General features: G+C 41.1%; 1 non-coding gene and 2 pseudogenes across 1 annotated transcript; all 3 read left to right on the top strand.

Annotated features, from left to right (window-relative positions):
- The first annotated feature begins 5112 nt into the window (after nucleotides 1-5112).
- LOC142653999 (U2 spliceosomal RNA) lies at nucleotides 5113-5327 on the top strand (annotated as a pseudogene).
- A 6298-nt stretch (nucleotides 5328-11625) lies between these two features.
- On the top strand, nucleotides 11626-11831 carry LOC142654325 (U2 spliceosomal RNA; annotated as a pseudogene).
- Nucleotides 11832-18399: 6568 nt separating this feature from the next.
- LOC142653912 (U2 spliceosomal RNA) lies at nucleotides 18400-18588 on the top strand. Its single transcript, XR_012848761.1, has one exon. It is a non-coding gene; the product is annotated as a U2 spliceosomal RNA (small nuclear RNA).
- The last annotated feature ends 356 nt before the right edge of the window (nucleotides 18589-18944 follow it).

The raw sequence follows: 18944 nt of genomic DNA, 5'->3' as shown, positions 1-18944 counted from the left end.
CCATGGAATTGCCTAGGAGTAGGCTGAATCGCTGCAAGGGGTGAACAGCAGTATGGGACAGGCTCGGGCAACGCCCGTCCCATTCGGGTTATCGCTTCTCGGCCTTTTGGCTCAGATCTGTAGTGGGTTTGAAACCATTAGGCAAGGTTCCTACAGTGGAAACCTACCTGCTCGGCCTTTTCGGTTTTCGGACCGAACTGCTGCTATTGAGGGGTGGCTGAAAGCTGTAGTGCCTTTTCCTTAGGAGGATCCGGATTCTTTTCGTGGAGGGAGAAATTCTTTGGACGTGGGATTCTGGATTATCGATTTGGATCAGGAGGCGATCGAGCTTGGATTTCTGGGCTGTGAGTATATTTTTCATTTGGAACGATGGAAGGAAGATCGGATAATTTCCAGGACTTCTTTGCGGATGATACTCCTTTGAAGGACACGATTCGTTTTGTCATCTCGCCGCAATACCGCCAGGTAAAAGAACTGGGGTTTCTTTATTCCAATGTGTTTGGTCCTATCCTGAAGATCAAGGATGGGGATTATTTTTGTGTTCAATCGTTTAACTCCCGTGGAATTCACGATGTTACTTTGAACTCTTGTGGGATTTGTGAAGCAGCGTATGCTCTCTATGAGCGAAATAGAGGACATGCTATGTTGGAGGGAGTAAAGGTCCTTCCTTTGTTTCAATATCAATATAAACTGCTGACAGTGCAAATGTACAACCCATTTATTTCTGATATGGAAGTCACATCTTTTTTGTACAACTTTTGTGAGAAGGTGACCCTTAAGAAACATGGGATTACTAATTTCGGTGCATGGAATGGGAAAAGGATCTACAGTGTGGTCTTTAAAAAAGATCCGACTGCTGAGGGGGGTGTTCTGAGACCACCCCCTATTATTTTCATCAACAGGAGTAGGGGTTATCTTTTTTTTACGGGGATGCCCCAATACTGTCGTAGATGTCGCAAATATGGACATGCTGACATGGCCTGTAAGCGTTGCATGAAATGCCATGATTCCGTTCATCAGGAAACAGATTGTCCTAAAAAAAGAGTGGAGGAAATTTTGTCAGATGAGGACTTCGTGCCTCCAGAAGAGGCGCAGGCTCCTATAGGTTCTGTGGTACAGAATAAGGGCAAGGAAAAAAAAGAGGAAAAAAAGAAGGATAAAAAGAGCTCCCAGGGGAAAACAAAATCCTCAGGTGTGGAGGCTTCAGTGGTAGAAAAAGAGAAAAAAATATCAAAAGAGAAAAAGGAGAAGAAAAAAGAGGAATTAACTGTGGTGTTGGAGACTCCCCTTTCACCCCCTGGGCAAGCAGGTTCGTCTGGTGCTCAGGAGGAGATGGAGGTGGCAACAAAAAGTTTAAAAAGATATACTAGAGAAGAAGAGAAAGTGAGTGATGAAGAGACTGACCAAAGTGGGAAGAAAAGCAAGGTTTATGATCTTCTTGGAGATATTTCTCCCTCTGACTCATCTGGAGCTGAAGATCTGAAGATTGATACTTCTCCACCATTTATCGATGAGGGCGGGGGAGAAAGCCCTGGCATCTTGGTTAAAAGATGATCAGGGCTGCCTCCCTGAATGTTCAGGGGTTTAATAACCAATATAAACGTACAGCCATTTATGATTTTTTTAATAATGAAAATTATGACTTTGTTTTCTTACAGGAATGTAATTTAGAAAAGAGATTATGTTATAAGTATCTACAAGGTATATGGAAAGGTAAATCTTGTTTTTCAGGTGGAAACGAATTCAAAAGTGACGGGATAGGTTTTTTATGTTCTAAAGATTGGAAAATTGTTAGGCATGAAGAAATATACCCAGGGCGCATACTTATGGTGGAGGTTTTAAAAGATAGCAAAAAAATCAAGTGTTTTTGCATATATGCAAATACAGAAAAAAAATTGAGAATTCACCTTTTTGAGTTACTACAGTTGTTTATTGTTGGTTCCGATCCCATCATCATTGGTGGTGATTTTAACTGCCAAATCTGTAAAAAAAAAGAAGGATCAGTATCTGTTTTGAAAAATATTCTTTCTGCCTGTAACCTTAAAGATACCTGGGAACTAGGTGGAAAAAGGAAAGAGTATGAGCTTACTTGGAGTAATCGTGGATGCTCATCTAGACTAGATTATATTTTTGTATCTAGTGATTTGATGGTTTCTTCTTTTAAATCCTTTGACAGTTGTTTTTCAGATCACAAGTTAATTGAATGTACACTAAATTATGAGGTTTCAGAAGGTAAGGTGCCATCACACTGGAAACTTAATGTGTCCCTCTTGGAAGGAAGTAAGGTTAAAGAAGAATTCTGTAAGTTTTATGATAAACTAAAACAAAAAGAGGGCGAGTTTAATAATGTATTGGAGTGGTGGGATTTCATGAAGAGGGGTTTTAAAACCTTCTTTGTTAAATATGGGAAGAAGATAGCCTATGCAAAAAAGAAACTATACATTGATCTTAGTTCTAGGCTCCAGTGTTTTTACATATTTAGAAACAATGGTATAGAAATGGATGATCAAATTGAGGATGTAAAAAGTCAGATAAAAAATTTATTAAAAGAAAAAGGGAAAGAGATTATTTTCAACTCTCGTGTAAGAATCCTTGAAAAGGATGAGAAATGCTCTCATTTCTTTTTTAAAAAAATTAACGGGAAAAAAGATTTTATTGAGTGTCTAGAAGGGGAAACAAACCGTGAAGAAAAATTATTAAAAGCAAAAAATTTTTATGAGGAATTATTTTCCGAAAAGGTGCTTGATGCCTCTTTAAAGGAACATTTTATGGGGTTGTTAGATAAAAAGCTTAGCACTGATGAGATGATGTTTTTAGAGGAGGAATTTACTAAAAATGAAATAGTAGATACGATTAATAGTTTTCAGAATTTAAAAACCCCTGGTATGGATGGTCTACCAATAGAATTCTATAAAAAATTTTGGGATGTAATAGGTGAGGATGTGTTCAAAGTTTTTTCTCAAATTGAATCTTCATTAATAATCCCAGAGTCCTGGTTGGAGGGTCTTATTGTTTTAATTTTTAAAAAAGGTGATAAAAAATTAATCAAGAATTGGAGGCCAATTACGCTACTGAACACCGATTATAAAATTTATGCAAAATTGTTAGGTAATCGTTTAAAAAAAGTGATAGCATCAATAATTGGGGTTGACCAGACATGCGCTGTGCCAAAAAGAAAAATTGTCGATTCTTTGGTTTTGCTACGGGATATTATTTGGGACAGCAAGGACCGCAATCAGGATTTAGCTTTGATCTCCTTTGATTTTGAAAAAGCTTATGATCGAGTTTCACACGATTTCTTATTCACAGTTTTAAGCAAATTAGGATGTTCAGAGGGTTTTATTAATCGTATTAAAATCTTATACAATGGAGGTTTTAGTAAAATTTCAGTTAATGGTTCCTTATCTGATAAAGTTCATATTCGATGTGGGGTGAAACAGGGCTGCCCTCTGTCACCTATCTTATTTATATGTGCAATTGAACCCCTCTTAGAGGCTTTTAGGAAAGATAAAGTAATTAACGGTTTTTTCATCCCGGGCTGTAAAAATGAACAAGTTAAAGTTATTGCATATATGGATGACGTGACAGTTTTGGTGCGTGATCTTAGAAGTTTTAATAGGGTTTTAAGAACAGTGGATTGGTTCTGTGGAGCATCAGGTTTCAAAGTGAATTTAGATAAAACCGGTGTTTTAACAATTGGGAAATTTACCCTTGAACCTGATTGTAAGTTGCTTAAAATGCATGACATGAAGATTTTAGGTATTTATTTTTCAGAATCTTGTGGGAATATAAAAAATTGGGAATCCTTGCTGGAAAGGGTAAGGAAAAAGATTTCCTTTTGGAATTTGCGAACTTTGACTCTTGAAGGTAAAATTTTGATCATAAAACAGGTTTTACTCCCCATGATTTTGTACATATCTGCTGTTTTTATCCCCCCAAATAATATCATGAAAAAACTTATTAAAATCTGTTTTTATTTCCTATGGAAATCAAATATGGAAAGAGTCAAAAGGGAGGAGTGGTATAAACCTAAGAATAAAGGAGGGAAAGGCTTCCCCGATATTAGGTCTTTTTTGTATATTAAATATTTGGCCTATTGTACAAGCACTTTATTGGGGCCCAGTTCAAAGATAAAAACTTTTCTTATTTATAATCTTGGGTTTTATATAAGGAAATACAAGTGGTTAGAAATTGACTTAAACAGACCATATAAGTTTTTACCACCAGAACATTATATTATTTTAGAGAAAATTTTAAGGGAGTTTGAGTTGTTAAAATCTGACTTAAGTATTATTACTAATCATAGAAAAGTGTTAAAGATCTTAGATGAGAGGAAAATTATGAGTTCTGTAACAGGTTTCTCTGTAAGAATTGTACAAGGTATTTGGATCAATGTTAACCTGTTTTACTTGTCTAACGAACATAAGGACCTGTTGTGGTGTATGTTGAAGGATTGCTTACCTACAAGAGAATTTCAGTATAGAAGAGGTTTGGTAAGACATGAAAGATGCCCAAGAGTAAGATGTAGCGGAAGTGAAACGCCAACGCATATTTTTTGGAATTGCTCATTTGCACAAAAGATTTGGAGGAAAGTTAGCATCTTAGTTAAATATTTGAGCAAAATTGATCATTTTGATTTTAATATGATCTTTTATGGATTGGGCATTGGTAAAGAGGATTTTAAAGTCGTATGGTTAATATTTACATGTGTTAAGATGGCTTTATGGAAAGCAAGAAATATTGTATTATTTAAAAGAGATCAGCTATCTGTTGAAAACTGTCTTAAACTATGTTTAAGCTATCTGTATGTATATTTTTGGAGAGATAAATTATTACTAGGTACTGTGAGAGCAAATGAGATTTGGAAACCAGAAATGTGGAATGTACTTACCTTGTGATGTGTAATCTTGTATTGTTTTCTTCTTTGTTATACCTGTAAAAAAAAAAAAAAAGTTAAAATATAATTAAAAAAAAAAAAAAACAGAAAACAAAACATATTAAAAAAAGAGAAAAAAAGTAATAATAACAATTAAAAAATGGATAAGATCATGAAAATTATATATTCATACTACAATGATGGTTTTGATGAAATCTAAGACTTTCAACCTATGTTTTGCGTTTTAAGATTTCAAATCTGAGTAGTTTGTTAAAAAAAAAAAAAATAAAAAAAAAAATCTGTTCTTATCAGTTTAATATCTGATACGTCCCCTATCTGGGGACCATATATTAAATGGATTTTTAGAACAGGGAGATGGAAATAGAGCTTGCTCTGTCCACTCCACGCATTGACCTGGTATTGCAGTATTTCCAGGACCGGTGCACCCTTTCCTTATGTGTTGAGTAAAATCAGATTCCAAAAGTGTTTTTTCTCTTTGCCATTGTTTCTGTCTTTCTGAAGGGATCTCCCCTTTTAATCCCATTATTTCAACACCTGTTGGACAATGCATTTGTACAGTCATGTGTGATAATGAGCTCATTGATTAAATGCAATTAATGAATAGATTGCCACCTCTTGTTTTGTGTCGTCTGTGTTTCTGTGTTTCTGGCATTTCACATTGGAACAGCTCATTCACCTTCCTTGTCTTCTCTCCGCCCTCCCTCCTAGGTAGGTTAAAGAGCTGCACCTGAGCCAGCCACTGATTGATGCAGCACCACAGTCAAATAGTGGAGTGGAGTAGGGGAACAGCAAACAGCCAATAAAGCAGCCCGCCCGCTCCCCTGCCCGCCACAATGGACCTACCTGTGTACACTAGATGGATGTGATGGAATGTACTGTCGTCCCTACATTTCAAGAAGAAGTAAGAATTGCAGTTGCAACAAAGCCTTGCTTGCCTACAAAGACAGCAGCAATTTGGATTTGTTACTTTGTTACCTGGAAGAATAACAAACTGTGCAAGGATGGAGGTTGTAGGAGCAAGGAGAAGTTGTCTGTAAAGTTGGTGGATGCTTATTTTCCATTTTGCAGTCCCTTGTCTCCCTCTTGTGGCCTCCTGGAGGCAACTAGCTGTGCAAAAAAAGACAGCCTGGCGGCCGGCTGTTGCAGTGTTGCCCTCTCAGGCAACACTGAGTGACTGACTGAGCCGCACCGTCTTATATAAAGTTCAAACGGAACTTTGCACGTGTCATAGTGGAGCCCTCAGGATTCCAGAGCCAGCTTTCTGACATCATAATGGGGCCTCAGAGATAAAAGCCTGGGCCCAGGCAGTGTTGGTCAGTGCTGCTCAGCAGGCAGCACCCGACTGGATTACAGCTGATACAAGGTGTGAAGGAACAAGGGGTGGCTGTGGGCATGCACTGGCTGCCGCTGCCAGTGTTTATCTGCATGGCAGCAGGGCATTTGGGCGTTGCCAGGAAGGCGTTTTTATGTAGATTCCTCCTCTTTCAGCACTGCATTGTGGTGCAAGCAAAAGAAGCAAATCCTGTGTAGCTTCCTCTCCGGCCTTTATTCACCTCCCGCTTAGTAGCTGTAAATGTGTGTGAGCCTGCAGGGCCCCATGGAATTGCCTAGGAGTAGGCTGAATCGCTGCAAGGGGTGAACAGCAGTATGGGACAGGCTCGGGCAACGCCCGTCCCATTCGGGTTATCGCTTCTCGGCCTTTTGGCACGATCTCGTGTCATTAGGTGATCAGCATGTCATGCCCTTGGCCTTTTGGCATCGCCACCTCGGTGGCTTAAGCCATCTGCTGCTATTAGGGGGTAGGCTGGGTGATCCTTAGTAGAGCGATCATGGGAGCTAGGCTCCGCTATGCTGGGATCGGGGAAACCCGGATCAAGAACGCTTTCGGTATCGACGTACCCTTGGATAAAAGAGATCTGTTTTCGTTGAAGCATCTGGTGCAAGACATCCTCTTCAAGACCCTCAATGTCAGCAGGAGCGACATTCTATGCCTTCAGGACCCTAGAGGTAACCGTTTTACTCTTGTTCTCAACAGTCTCAATGCTTGTTACAATTTGTATGCGACAATCAAGGCAAACCTGCAAAATACTGATCTGGATGGACTTGTCTTCACTGTGCTGTATAACAATGATGTGCCATTGGTTGTGCTTATGTACAATCCTCATGTGTTGGTGGAGGACATTCTTTCTTTTCTAAGGAAGTACTGCTCCTATGCAAGTTATTCCCACCAGGTTCTAAACACTGAGTCTATATGGACTGGAAAACATAAGTTTTTTGTGCGCTTTGAAGAGGACCCTGCAGGACCATTGGGGGTTAAATACCCTCCCAGAAATTTTGCAATTGGCCGTGATAAAGGTTATTTATTTTTTCCCCAGCCTCCTGTGTTTTGCAGGAAGTGTAAAACGTATGGGCATACTTATGAAGACTGCACACAGGAAGGGGTTACATGCAACAAATGCAACCAGGATGGTCATCTGGCTAAAGACTGTAAGAATCCTATTGTGTGCAATATGTGTAGTACAGTGGGACATGCATTTAAAAACTGCCCAATGCGTGCAAAAAATAAGAGGGTGAGGACTATGGCGGAGGTAGTAGCAGGTGAAGCCAGTGGCAGTACATTTAATGTGGTTCTAAGCTCTGTTGTCCAGGGAATTCAGGAGCCGACGCCTAAGGAGCCTGCTGAGCCGACGCCTCCCAGAGGGCCTGCTGGGCCATCACCTCCTGGGGAGCCTGCTGAATCTCTCACTGAGCTAACTCATGCTAGCAAAACGGTGGCTGAAGAAATGGAAGTGGCTTTGTTGGAAGGAGACCTGCCTCACCCCTCTGATGACTTGACTGGTTTGAGGGGGGATGGTGAGATAGATGCTTCTCTCTCCAGGACTCCGGTCTTGTCCTGGGAAGGAATTTACATAGAACAAGATGGCGGAGGTGGCCAAGGAGACTTTCCATCTTCTCTTGTGAGATCTGCTGAGGAGGAGGGAGAAGGGTCGTCTTCCAAAAGATTACGTACTATGCTGTCACCCTTGAGTGAGGATGGAGCCAGCCCAGACAGGGGAATTTACCCTATCTCTCATTTCTCTGAGGATTTTCCTTTTTTAGGGGAGGACGCAGAAAAAGCTGTCTTTGTGTCCGGTTGCCAGCCTCCAGGAGGCGTAGGCTGATCAGACAGTGGGGTATCGGTGGTTACGTTCGTAAAAAGATCAAGATATGGGCTCCAAAACTACATTTAATGTCATATCCATAAATGTCAGACAAATAGCATCTAAGTCTAGACGTGCTTTAGTTTTGGATCATGTCAGGAATCTTGGAGCAGAAATTTCTTGCCTGCAGGAATGTGGCATATCTGAACCACCGGGGGAGGGGGATTGGCCCTATGGGCAATGTGTTTGGTCAGGGTCTTCGTTTAATAAAAATGATGGTGTAGGGATACTACTGGGGAATAAGGGTATAAACTTGGAGAGTTACACAGTGGTTGAAATAGGCCAATGTTTGATTGCAGTAGTGTGTTGTAGGGGATTTAGGGTCAGGGTGATAAATACGTATTGCCCTACAGACAGGGCGAGTAGGCTGGCTTTGTTAGAAAAGCTGAGCCTTTTCCTACCTGGGAGGATACCTACAATTTTTGTAGGAGATTTCAATTGCTCCTTTGATGGAGAGGGCCTGGATGTGACCGGAAAAAAGTTAAATCAATTAATGTCTGACTTTTCTTTTCTAGATACGGCAGAAATGCATTTGGGTAAGCCACCACCACCAACGTATAAATCAGACAGAGGAGGGGTTGAGTCTAGGATTGACCGTATATGTGTATCCAAGAATCTAGTTTGTAAGACTTTTGTTCAAAGTGAGGTACCTTTTTCGGATCATGTATGTTTGCAAGTATGGATGGAAGGTAATTGTAAATTTAGTTTTGGGAGGGGTGTATGGAAGTTGAATAGTAGATTATTAGAGGATGTGGAAGTGATGGATGAGTTTAAGTGTAAGTATGCTGTGTGGAAAAGGGAGAAAAATAGTTTTAAAGATGTGCTTAAGTGGTGGGATTGGGTGAAAGTGCAGATTAAAAAATTTTTTGTAAGATGGGGACATAAACAAGCTACTAGACTACGTAATCAGTATAAAGATCTGAATGTTAGGATAGAATGGTTACGTAAGATGGGTGAAAATGGGATTGATATGAGTGATTTGTTGGAAGAGGCCAGAAAGGAGTTAAAGCAGGTTTTGGAAAGAAAAGGTAAAGAAATCATTTTTAGATCAAAAGTGGAATATCTAGATAAAAATGAAAAATGTACAAGATTTTTTTTCAAAAAAATGTGTGGTAAGAAAGAAGATATGAATGAAGTTGTTAATGAGAAAGGTGAGTGTATGGAGGGTGTAGATGTGGTAAAAGTGGTGGAATCATACTATTCAGAGTTGTATGGGAAAAAATGGATTGATAATGGTTTGATGAATGAGGTTTTGGGTGGTTTGGAAAGTGTCCTTGGTGAGGATGACTGCGTGGGGTTGAATGAAGAGATAACTCTTGAAGAAGTGAAGAATGTGATAATGAGTGCGGGGAAAAATAAAACTCCTGGTAAAGATGGTATTCCGGTGGAATTCTACGTAAAGATGTGGGAGGTAATTGGGGTAGACTTGCTGGAAGTGTGTAAGAATATATGGGATAAGGGGGTTTTGTGTGAGTCTATGAAAGAAGGTGTGATTGTTTTGATCTACAAGAAAGGAGACAAGAAGTGTCTGGGTAATTGGAGGCCAATTTCATTATTGAATGCAGATTATAAATGTTTTAGTAAAATCTTGGCTAATCGCATGCGTGAGGTGGTAGGTAAAATTGTAGGGGAGGAGCAAGTGTGTGCTGTGCCAGGTAGAAGTATGACTGATAATTTGGTTTTGTTGAGAGATTTGATTGGTGACTGTATGAGTAGGAAACAGAAGTGTATGATGCTTGCATTGGATTTTGAAAAGGCTTTCGATAGGGTGTCGCACGGGTTTATGTTTGCTGTACTTGCTAGGATGGGTTTCTCCATTAGGTTTTTGGAAGGTGTGAAGTGTTTGTACAGGGATGTGTCAAGTGAAGTTTTGGTGAATGGTAATTTAAGTTCAAAAGTATGTGTAGAATCTGGGGTTAGACAGGGGTGCCCTATGTCCCCAGTTTTGTTTATTTGTGTAATTGAAGTTTTGATGTGTTTAGTAAGAAGAGATAAGGTAATGAGAGGTTTTCTGATTCCAGGGAGTGGGGGTAAATGTGTTAAAATTTTGGGTTATATGGATGATGTGGTGGTTGTGAGTGATTGTATGGCTGGGCTGAATAGAGTTAAATTATGGTTGGATTTCTTCTGTGGTGCATCTGCTTTTAAAGTGAATTGGGGTAAGTGTGTATTCAAGTGTTTTGGGGACAGGGGAGTAAGAATGGGAGGGGTGCGAAATGAAGTGGGTGCAGTGAAAGTGTTGGGGATTCAGTTTAATGATGATTTAAGAGGGAATGAGAGTTGGGATGAATGTGGCTTGAGAATTGAGAGGAAGTTAAATTTTTGGAGGCTTAGGGACCTGACCCTATCGGGGAAGGTATTAATAATAAAATCGGTTATTCTGCCAATTCTGGTCTTTGTGGCTTGTGTTTTTCCAACCGCCAGTAGGAAGATTAAGAAGTTAGAGAAAATAGTTTTTACTTTTTTTTGGGGAAGCCGAATGGAGAAACTGAAGCGTGAATTTGTATATAAGTCTTGTGAGAATGGGGGTTTGGGTTTTCCACATGTTGAGGTTTTTCTTGGGCTTAATTATATTAAAATGGTGGTGGTTCTTTTGGGAAAAGGAAGTAAGAGCGCGTATATGGTTAGGTATATGGCTGGTTGGATGCTTTATGGGTTAGATTGGGTTAAGAGAGATGCTACTGTGCCTGTTGCTTATGTATGTCCTGTATGGTATATTCTGATTGAAAAATTTATTAGGAAGCATGATTTGATTGCAGTTCCAATGGGTGAGTTTAAGAATAAGAAGGCTGTGTTAAAAAGGTTGTGTGTGAATGAGGTTGTGTGTAATATTGTGGGTTTGAGAGGACAGGATGTTGTGAATGTTTGGAAGAAGTTAAGTGTGACAGGTATGTCAAATAGGCAAAAAGACATAGTGTGGATGGTGATGCATGATATTTTGCATGTTAGAGATGTGCAGAGGAGGAGGATGTTAGTTAGATTTGAGGTTTGTCCGAGAGTTGGGTGTGGTTCGTGTGAGACTGTAAGACATCTCTTTTGGGACTGTGATTATGCTTATGAGGTTTGGAGAAGAATGGGTGGTTTGTGTAAGGAATTGGCTGGGGTAAGTTTTATGGATTGGAAGGTCGCAATGTTCGCTATAGGTGCATGTAATAGGGCAAGTGATAGGGTATTATGGTTGATTATGGTGTGTATAATGGAGAGCTTGTGGGATGTGCGCAATTTAGGTATTTTCAAGCATAAGTGGGTACCAATTAATGATTGTGTGAGGATGATACTGTCGAGATTATATGTGGTTTATCGCTGGGATAGTCAGTGTGGTGGTGGCATAGACGCAGAGGGAGTTTGGAAATTTAAGAAATGGAGAAGGTTAGTGAAATACAGTTAATTGTTGTTTTCTATCTCTGTTTCAAATGTTGTCCCTTGTTTTATTATGTTCCTTTTTGATCGGAATAAAGTATTACCATGATGATGTATGACTAAGGCAACTTATGCCTTAAAGATGCAAAATGGTTCTTGCGTTGTACTGTTGCTTTAAGTTGAAATGAATGGTATTAAAAAAAAAAAAAAAAAAAAAAAAATCTGTTCTTATCAGTTTAATATCTGATACGTCCCCTATCTGGGGACCATATATTAAATGGATTTTTAGAACAGGGCGATGGAAATAGAGCTTGCTCTGTCCACTCCACGCATTGACCTGGTATTGCAGTATTTCCAGGACCGGTGCACCCTTTCCTTATGTGTTGAGTAAAATCAGATTCCAAAAGTGTTTTTTCTCTTTGCCATTGTTTCTGTCTTTCTGAAGGGATCTCCCCTTTTAATCCCATTATTTCAACACCTGTTGGACAATGCATTTGTACAGTCATGTGTGATAATGAGCTCATTGATTAAATGCAATTAATGAATAGATTGCCACCTCTTGTTTTGTGTCGTCTGTGTTTCTGTGTTTCTGGCATTTCACATTGGAACAGCTCATTCACCTTCCTTGTCTTCTCTCCGCCCTCCCTCCTAGGTAGGTTAAAGAGCTGCACCTGAGCCAGCCACTGATTGATGCAGCACCACAGTCAAATAGTGGAGTGGAGTAGGGGAACAGCAAACAGCCAATAAAGCAGCCCGCCCGCTCCCCTGCCCGCCACAATGGACCTACCTGTGTACACTAGATGGATGTGATGGAATGTACTGTCGTCCCTACATTTCAAGAAGAAGTAAGAATTGCAGTTGCAACAAAGCCTTGCTTGCCTACAAAGACAGCAGCAATTTGGATTTGTTACTTTGTTACCTGGAAGAATAACAAACTGTGCAAGGATGGAGGTTGTAGGAGCAAGGAGAAGTTGTCTGTAAAGTTGGTGGATGCTTATTTTCCATTTTGCAGTCCCTTGTCTCCCTCTTGTGGCCTCCTGGAGGCAACTAGCTGTGCAAAAAAAGACAGCCTGGCGGCCGGCTGTTGCAGTGTTGCCCTCTCAGGCAACACTGAGTGACTGACTGAGCCGCACCGTCTTATATAAAGTTCAGACGGAACTTTGCACGTGTCATAGTGGAGCCCTCAGGATTCCAGAGCCAGCTTTCTGACATCATAATGGGGCCTCAGAGATAAAAGCCTGGGCCCAGGCAGTGTTGGTCAGTGCTGCTCAGCAGGCAGCACCCGACTGGATTACAGCTGATACAAGGTGTGAAGGAACAAGGGGTGGCTGTGGGCATGCACTGGCTGCCGCTGCCAGTGTTTATCTGCATGGCAGCAGGGCATTTGGGCGTTGCCAGGAAGGCGTTTTTATGTAGATTCCTCCTCTTTCAGCACTGCATTGTGGTGCAAGCAAAAGAAGCAAATCCTGTGTAGCTTCCTCTCCGGCCTTTATTCACCTCCCGCTTAGTAGCTGTAAATGTGTGTGAGCCTGCAGGGCCCCATGGAATTGCCTAGGAGTAGGCTGAATCGCTGCAAGGGGTGAACAGCAGTATGGGACAGGCTCGGGCAACGCCCGTCCCATTCGGGTTATCGCTTCTCGGCCTTCTGGCTGAGATCAAGTGTAGTTCTGATTACTTGTAGTCAGTGCTGCCTGGTCTTGGTTAGGAGGTGCTCAGGTACCCTCTCTCTCGGCCTCGGGGGATCGTCCAGGTTCGCCTGGACTTCACCCCCGTGCTGCTATTTGGGAGAGAGGCTTAGTCCTGAGCAACGGGTTGCGATCCACATACCCCCGTGTAGGTTCCGGCCGAAAAGGGGAGGTTGCGTAGACGTTACGTCACCAACGGGTGGCGTGACTTTCCTAAAAGACTCACTATGGATGAAAATCCAGGTGACATACCGGCATATGCCCGGATTAAGAATACTGTGCGAGTAATTCTTTCGGAGGAGAAGGCGACGACTTGTGGCTTGAAATTCGTGGTGGAGACCGTGCTTGTTGGCATTTTCAATGTCCAAAAGAGGGAGATTTTGGCAGTGCAGGACTACCCAAGAAGAAGAACCTATGACATCACATTTATACAGAATGGAGTATTCCAAGATTTGCTGGCGGCATATGCAGTAAAAAATGACCCGAGACTGGACGGAGTGGATTTTTACGAGCATGTTTTGGACATCACAAAAATGATTGTTATTAAGATGTACTGCCCATTTGCTGACGTAAAAGATGTGATGTCCTTTTTATCCCCCTATTTTAAAACGGTTAAGTGTATTGGCAAAGTGATGAATGAGGTTGGGGTCTGGACCTCTAAATGGAGATTCTTAGTGACATGCTACAGAGATGCCAATTTTACAGGAGGGATAATGCTGCCGCCAGCACGTTTTAAATTAGGAGATATGGCAGGAGATTTTTACTTTTCAGGGATGCCTCCATTCTGTAGGAAATGCCAAAAGTACGGTCACACCAATGAGTCCTGCGAGAGCACCTGTAGGAACTGTGGCAGCTCTGAGCACGAGGCCAAAACTTGCCCTCTGGGGAAAAGGTGTCGATATTGCAGCCGAGTTGGTCACCTTTTTGCATTTTGTCCCCACAGATCGGAACAACCCGAGGTCCGGCCGAGGCGTCCCGAGCAGCCAGCAGGCCAGATCGTACCCCCAGAAGGAGAGGAACCCCAAGGAGAAGGCCAGGATGAGATGGATACCTCTAGCAGACCCCCCCAAACAGGTGACCCAAAAGAGCAGAGACGGAACAAGTGTTGATCCAGTGATCAGCGGACGAAAAAGCCCCCCCAGGAAACTGGGGAGACGGGTAGTTCGGATGAAGCTGATCCTACTGGTCCGCAAGAGATGCTGGGTCAGCCTGTACCTGAGGCAGAGGACCCGGGCGGAGCGGCAGCGAACCACAAGCGACGTAGGGCGTACTCGGAGGTGGCAGCGGGGGTGCCGATGGAAGTACCTGCATTGGCGAAGGCAGGGAAACCACTGGACGTGCCCCCGAAAGTGACAACTAAAGGTCCACCCCCTTCTAGCCAGTTGGGGGATACACGGACAGCTGCCTCCGAGGTGACGGAGGTCCCAGAGACGTCAGGGAGCGCAATTCCTGCCCCTATCGAAGGGGAGGTCGCTGCCAAAAAAGCTCCTGCAGATGAAATATTGCCCGTGGAGTCCATATGGGATCCTTTCATGATTAGTGCCTCAGGTTTGGTGGGGGGTCAGCTAAGTGATGGGAGTTCCTCTCCTACCTTCTCTATTTTTTCCGTGGACTTCAGAATCGAAGGTTATGAGAGTCCTAGTGGGGTCTCTGGCGATGCGGAGGACTGCTGAGGCCACCTCGGGTAAGATTATAAAGACTGTCTCTCTCCCTTTTCCTCATGGCTGAGTTATGTGGTCTTTCCTTAAACGTAAGAAGCGTGCATTCTAAGACAAGAAGAGCTGCCCTGTTTGATTACCTCTCTATTCTTACCGCGTCAGTTTTTTTCCTACAGGAATGCTGCATCCCACATCGCATGGACTATAAAAAATATGAAAGAGATTGGAGACTCGGACCTTCGGTGTGGTCCGGGTCTAACGAATCTAAAGCCGCAGGTGTCGCCATTTTATTTAAAGGGAACGTTTTAATTGACAGTTTTTATGAAATTTTACCAGGCAGAATTTTAATGGTCAAAGCTTTTATAGACGGTATTAAATGGCAGTTTTTAAACTTTTATGGTTCTCCTGAGAGAAATGAAAGAGCTAGAATGCTAGAGATTTTACCCCTTTTTATTAATGATTCAGAACCACTTGTTTTAGCGGGTGATTTTAATTGTATTTTAAAGGGGGAACGCCGGTTCTCTAATTCAGTAAGCAGGAACTACGACAAGACCTCGTCAATTTTAAAAGATATTGTTACTGATTTTAAACTCACCGATGTTTTTAAAAAATGTAACAGGGATTTATGTGAAGAGGCCGGCGTTACCTGGAGCAACGTGACCTGCAGCTCCAGGATTGATTTTATCTTCTGCTCTTACCAAATACTGCCTTTTAAATGTGATATTAACCCAAACGTCTTTTCTGACCATAAGTTATTGTATTTTAAAGTGAAATGTGATAACGAAAGAAGAACTCCGAAAAAAGCCTGGAAATTAAACGTATCCCTTTTAGAAGATCCGCAAATTTTAGCTGATTTTATTACCTTTTACAAAGGCTGCAGACGGGTAAGACATCCCAATATGCCCATCGTCACCTGGTGGGAAAAAATGAAAGTTAAAATAAGAGATTTTTTTATTAAGATTGGGATGAGAAAAGCAAAAGAGAAATGCAAATTTTATGCAAATTTAAATACCCGTCTGCAGACCCAATATAAATTCAGAGAACAGGGTATGCTGGTGGACAAGGAGATCATTGAGATTAAAAAAGAGATCTCCCAGTGCCTGGAGCAGAGGGGAAAGGAAATAATATTTCGCTGTAAGGTAAAACATCTTGAGGAGAACGAGACCTGCTCCAGGTATTTTTTTAAGAAAATCAATGATAAGCATACCCTGTTGGATAATATTGAAGGTGAAACAAATACCCAAAATATTTTAAAAAAGGTACATGGGTTTTATGCGGATCTTTTTAATGTTAAAAACATTGACAATGCTTTTATGAATGACTCATTGAAGGAGGTTGATGCTGTTTTAGATCCTGTCTCCCAAAACTTTTTATTACAGGAGATTTCAGAACAAGAAATTTTAGAAACTACCAAGAGTTTTAAAACAGGTAAAGTTCCTGGTCCTGATGGTATACCCATAGAGTTTTATGTTCTATTTTACGGTGTTTTAAAGGAGGATCTCCACTCTCTTTTTACACAAGTTTTTAGAACAAAAGCCCTCCCGGGGTCCTGGAAGAAAGGTGAGGTGTCCCTGCTGTACAAAAAGGGGGACAAAACCGACATTAAAAACTGGAGACCAATTACACTGCTAAATTGCGACTACAAGATAATGGCTAAAATGTGTGCAAATAGATTAAAAGCAGTCGTAAACAAAATAATTCACTCCAACCAGGTCTGTGGGATACCCGGGAGGAGCATATGGGATAACCTGAACCTTTTAAAAGATGTTATTAATGACACAAAGGAGAGGAAAGGCAAAATGGCAGTTTTAACAATCGACTTTGAGAAAGCCTTTGACAGAGTGTCACACTTTTATCTTTTTAAGGTTTTAGAGAAAATGGGTATACCGGAAGGTTTTATACAGTCTCTGAAGGCCTTTTATGACAACTGCACTAGCAAGATTTTAGTCAAAGGTTTTAAAACACAGGATGTCCTTTTAAATTCCGGAGTGAAGCAGGGGTGTCCCTTGTCCCCACTACTTTTTATTTGTGCAATTGAGCCTCTACTGTGCACCTTGAGGAAAAGCAAGCAGATACGTGGAGTCCCCCTGCCGGGCGGGGGGGGGCTAGAGGCAAAGGTAGTGGGGTACATGGATGATGTCGCGGTACTGTGTAGGGACACCCTATCACTGCAAACAACTTTAAGACAGATCTATAAGTTTTGTTGCTCCTCCGGTTTTAAAGTCAATTTTAATAAAAGTAACATTTTAAACATTGGCAATATGATTTTACAGGACATTCCAGTCCCTGTGTCAGAGACTGTGCAGATTTTAGGGGTCTCCTTCAATGAGTTAAACAATGGTTTTAACAGTTGGGACTTGGTGGCACAAAAAGTTAATAAAAAGATTTGTATGTGGAATTTGAGAAAGCTGACTATGGAGGGAAAAGTTTTAATTACCAAAATGGTGATTTTACCGATTTTATTATATTTGAGTATGGTTTTCCCTCCCCCTGATATTTTATTAAAAAAAATAAATAAAGCTTGTTTTACATTTTTATGGAACTCCAAAATGGAAAAACTCAGGAGAGAGAAGGTGATGATGCCAAAACTAATGGGTGGTAAGGATTTCCCTGACATAAAGACCTTTCTTTTAATCAAATTTTTTACTGCATGTCTTAACGCTGCTTTTAAGGATCACTACTGGTCATATTTTATCCGTTTTAACACCGGTTATTTTATGAGGAGGAACGGATGGTTCTCCACGGTTTTAAGCTCCCCGTATGCTTTTAACCTCCCTGACCAGTACAAGATTTTAGAGAAAATTGTGAACCTTTTTAACTTGAAAGGCAAGAGAATTGAAGACGTGCAAAATAGTAAAAGTGTTTTAAAAAAGATAAAAGAAAATGTTTTAGTAGCCCCCATTAGTAATTTTAGTGAACAAAAGTGCAAACAAATATGGAGAATGGTAAATATTAATTATCTTTTTAATCCTCAGAAAGATCTGGCCTGGAGTTGTGCCCACGAGTGTCTTCCATGCCGGGCATTCCAGCATCGAAGGGGACTGACCAACTCGGCTGCGTGTCCAAGGGGAGGTTGCAGAGATGATGAGACAGTCTACCACCTTTTCTGGCAGTGCTACTACGCACAATTGGTGTGGTCAAGAATCCTCCCCTTGGCACAGAAGATTACAGGACTACAGAGATTTACTAGCAATGGCGTTTTTTATGGATGTCTGGAATGCCCAACACAGACCCGAAAAATGATGGCATGGAAGATCACTAACTGCGTCAAAGCAGCTCTGTGGGCGGCCAGAAACATTCTTTTATTTAAACATGACGTTTTAACTGTGGATGATGTTTTAGCCATTTGTTTAAGTGAGATGCACAAGTATTTTCTTTTAGATAAAAAACTCTCTCCTGTTTTATGTAGAAAATGGTTTTTTAGTGAATGGAGTTCCATAATTTGATGCCACCAAGTGCCCTTTTATAAGTTATGTGATTTTATCTGATAACTTGTATTTATTATTATACCATTGTTGTAAACCCTGTGTATTTATTGATTTATTGTAAAAATGTAAAAATTTGTAAATCCTTTTTTGTCAAAAATTTTAAATAAACGGTTACCTCCTTTGTTGGGGTAGTCAACTCAAAAAAAATCTGTTCTTATCAGTTTAATATCTGATACGTCCCCTATCTGGGGACCATATATTAAATGGATTTTTAGAACAGGGAGATGGAAATAGAGCTTGCTCTGTCCACTCCACGCATTGACCTGGTATTGCAGTATTTCCAGGACCGGTGCACCCTTTCCTTATGTGTTGAGTAAAATCAGATTCCAAAAGTGTTTTTTCTCTTTGCCATTGTTTCTGTCTTTCTGAAGGGATCTCCCCTTTTAATCCCATTATTTCAACACCTGTTGGACAATGCATTTGTACAGTCATGTGTGATAATGAGCTCATTGATTAAATGCAATTAATGAATAGATTGCCACCTCTTGTTTTGTGTCGTCTGTGTTTCTGGCATTTCACATTGGAACAGCTCATTCACCTTCCTTGTCTTCTCTCCGCCCTCCCTCCTAGGTAGGTTAAAGAGCTGCACCTGAGCCAGCCACTGATTGATGCAGCACCACAGTCAAATAGTGGAGTGGAGTAGGGGAACAGCAAAC

The sequence above is a fragment of the Rhinoderma darwinii genome, chromosome 5 (genome assembly GCF_050947455.1).
Source record: "Rhinoderma darwinii isolate aRhiDar2 chromosome 5, aRhiDar2.hap1, whole genome shotgun sequence".
NCBI classification, from domain to species: Eukaryota; Metazoa; Chordata; class Amphibia; order Anura; family Rhinodermatidae; genus Rhinoderma; species Rhinoderma darwinii.
This window is presented reverse-complemented; position numbering and strand designations above follow the sequence as displayed.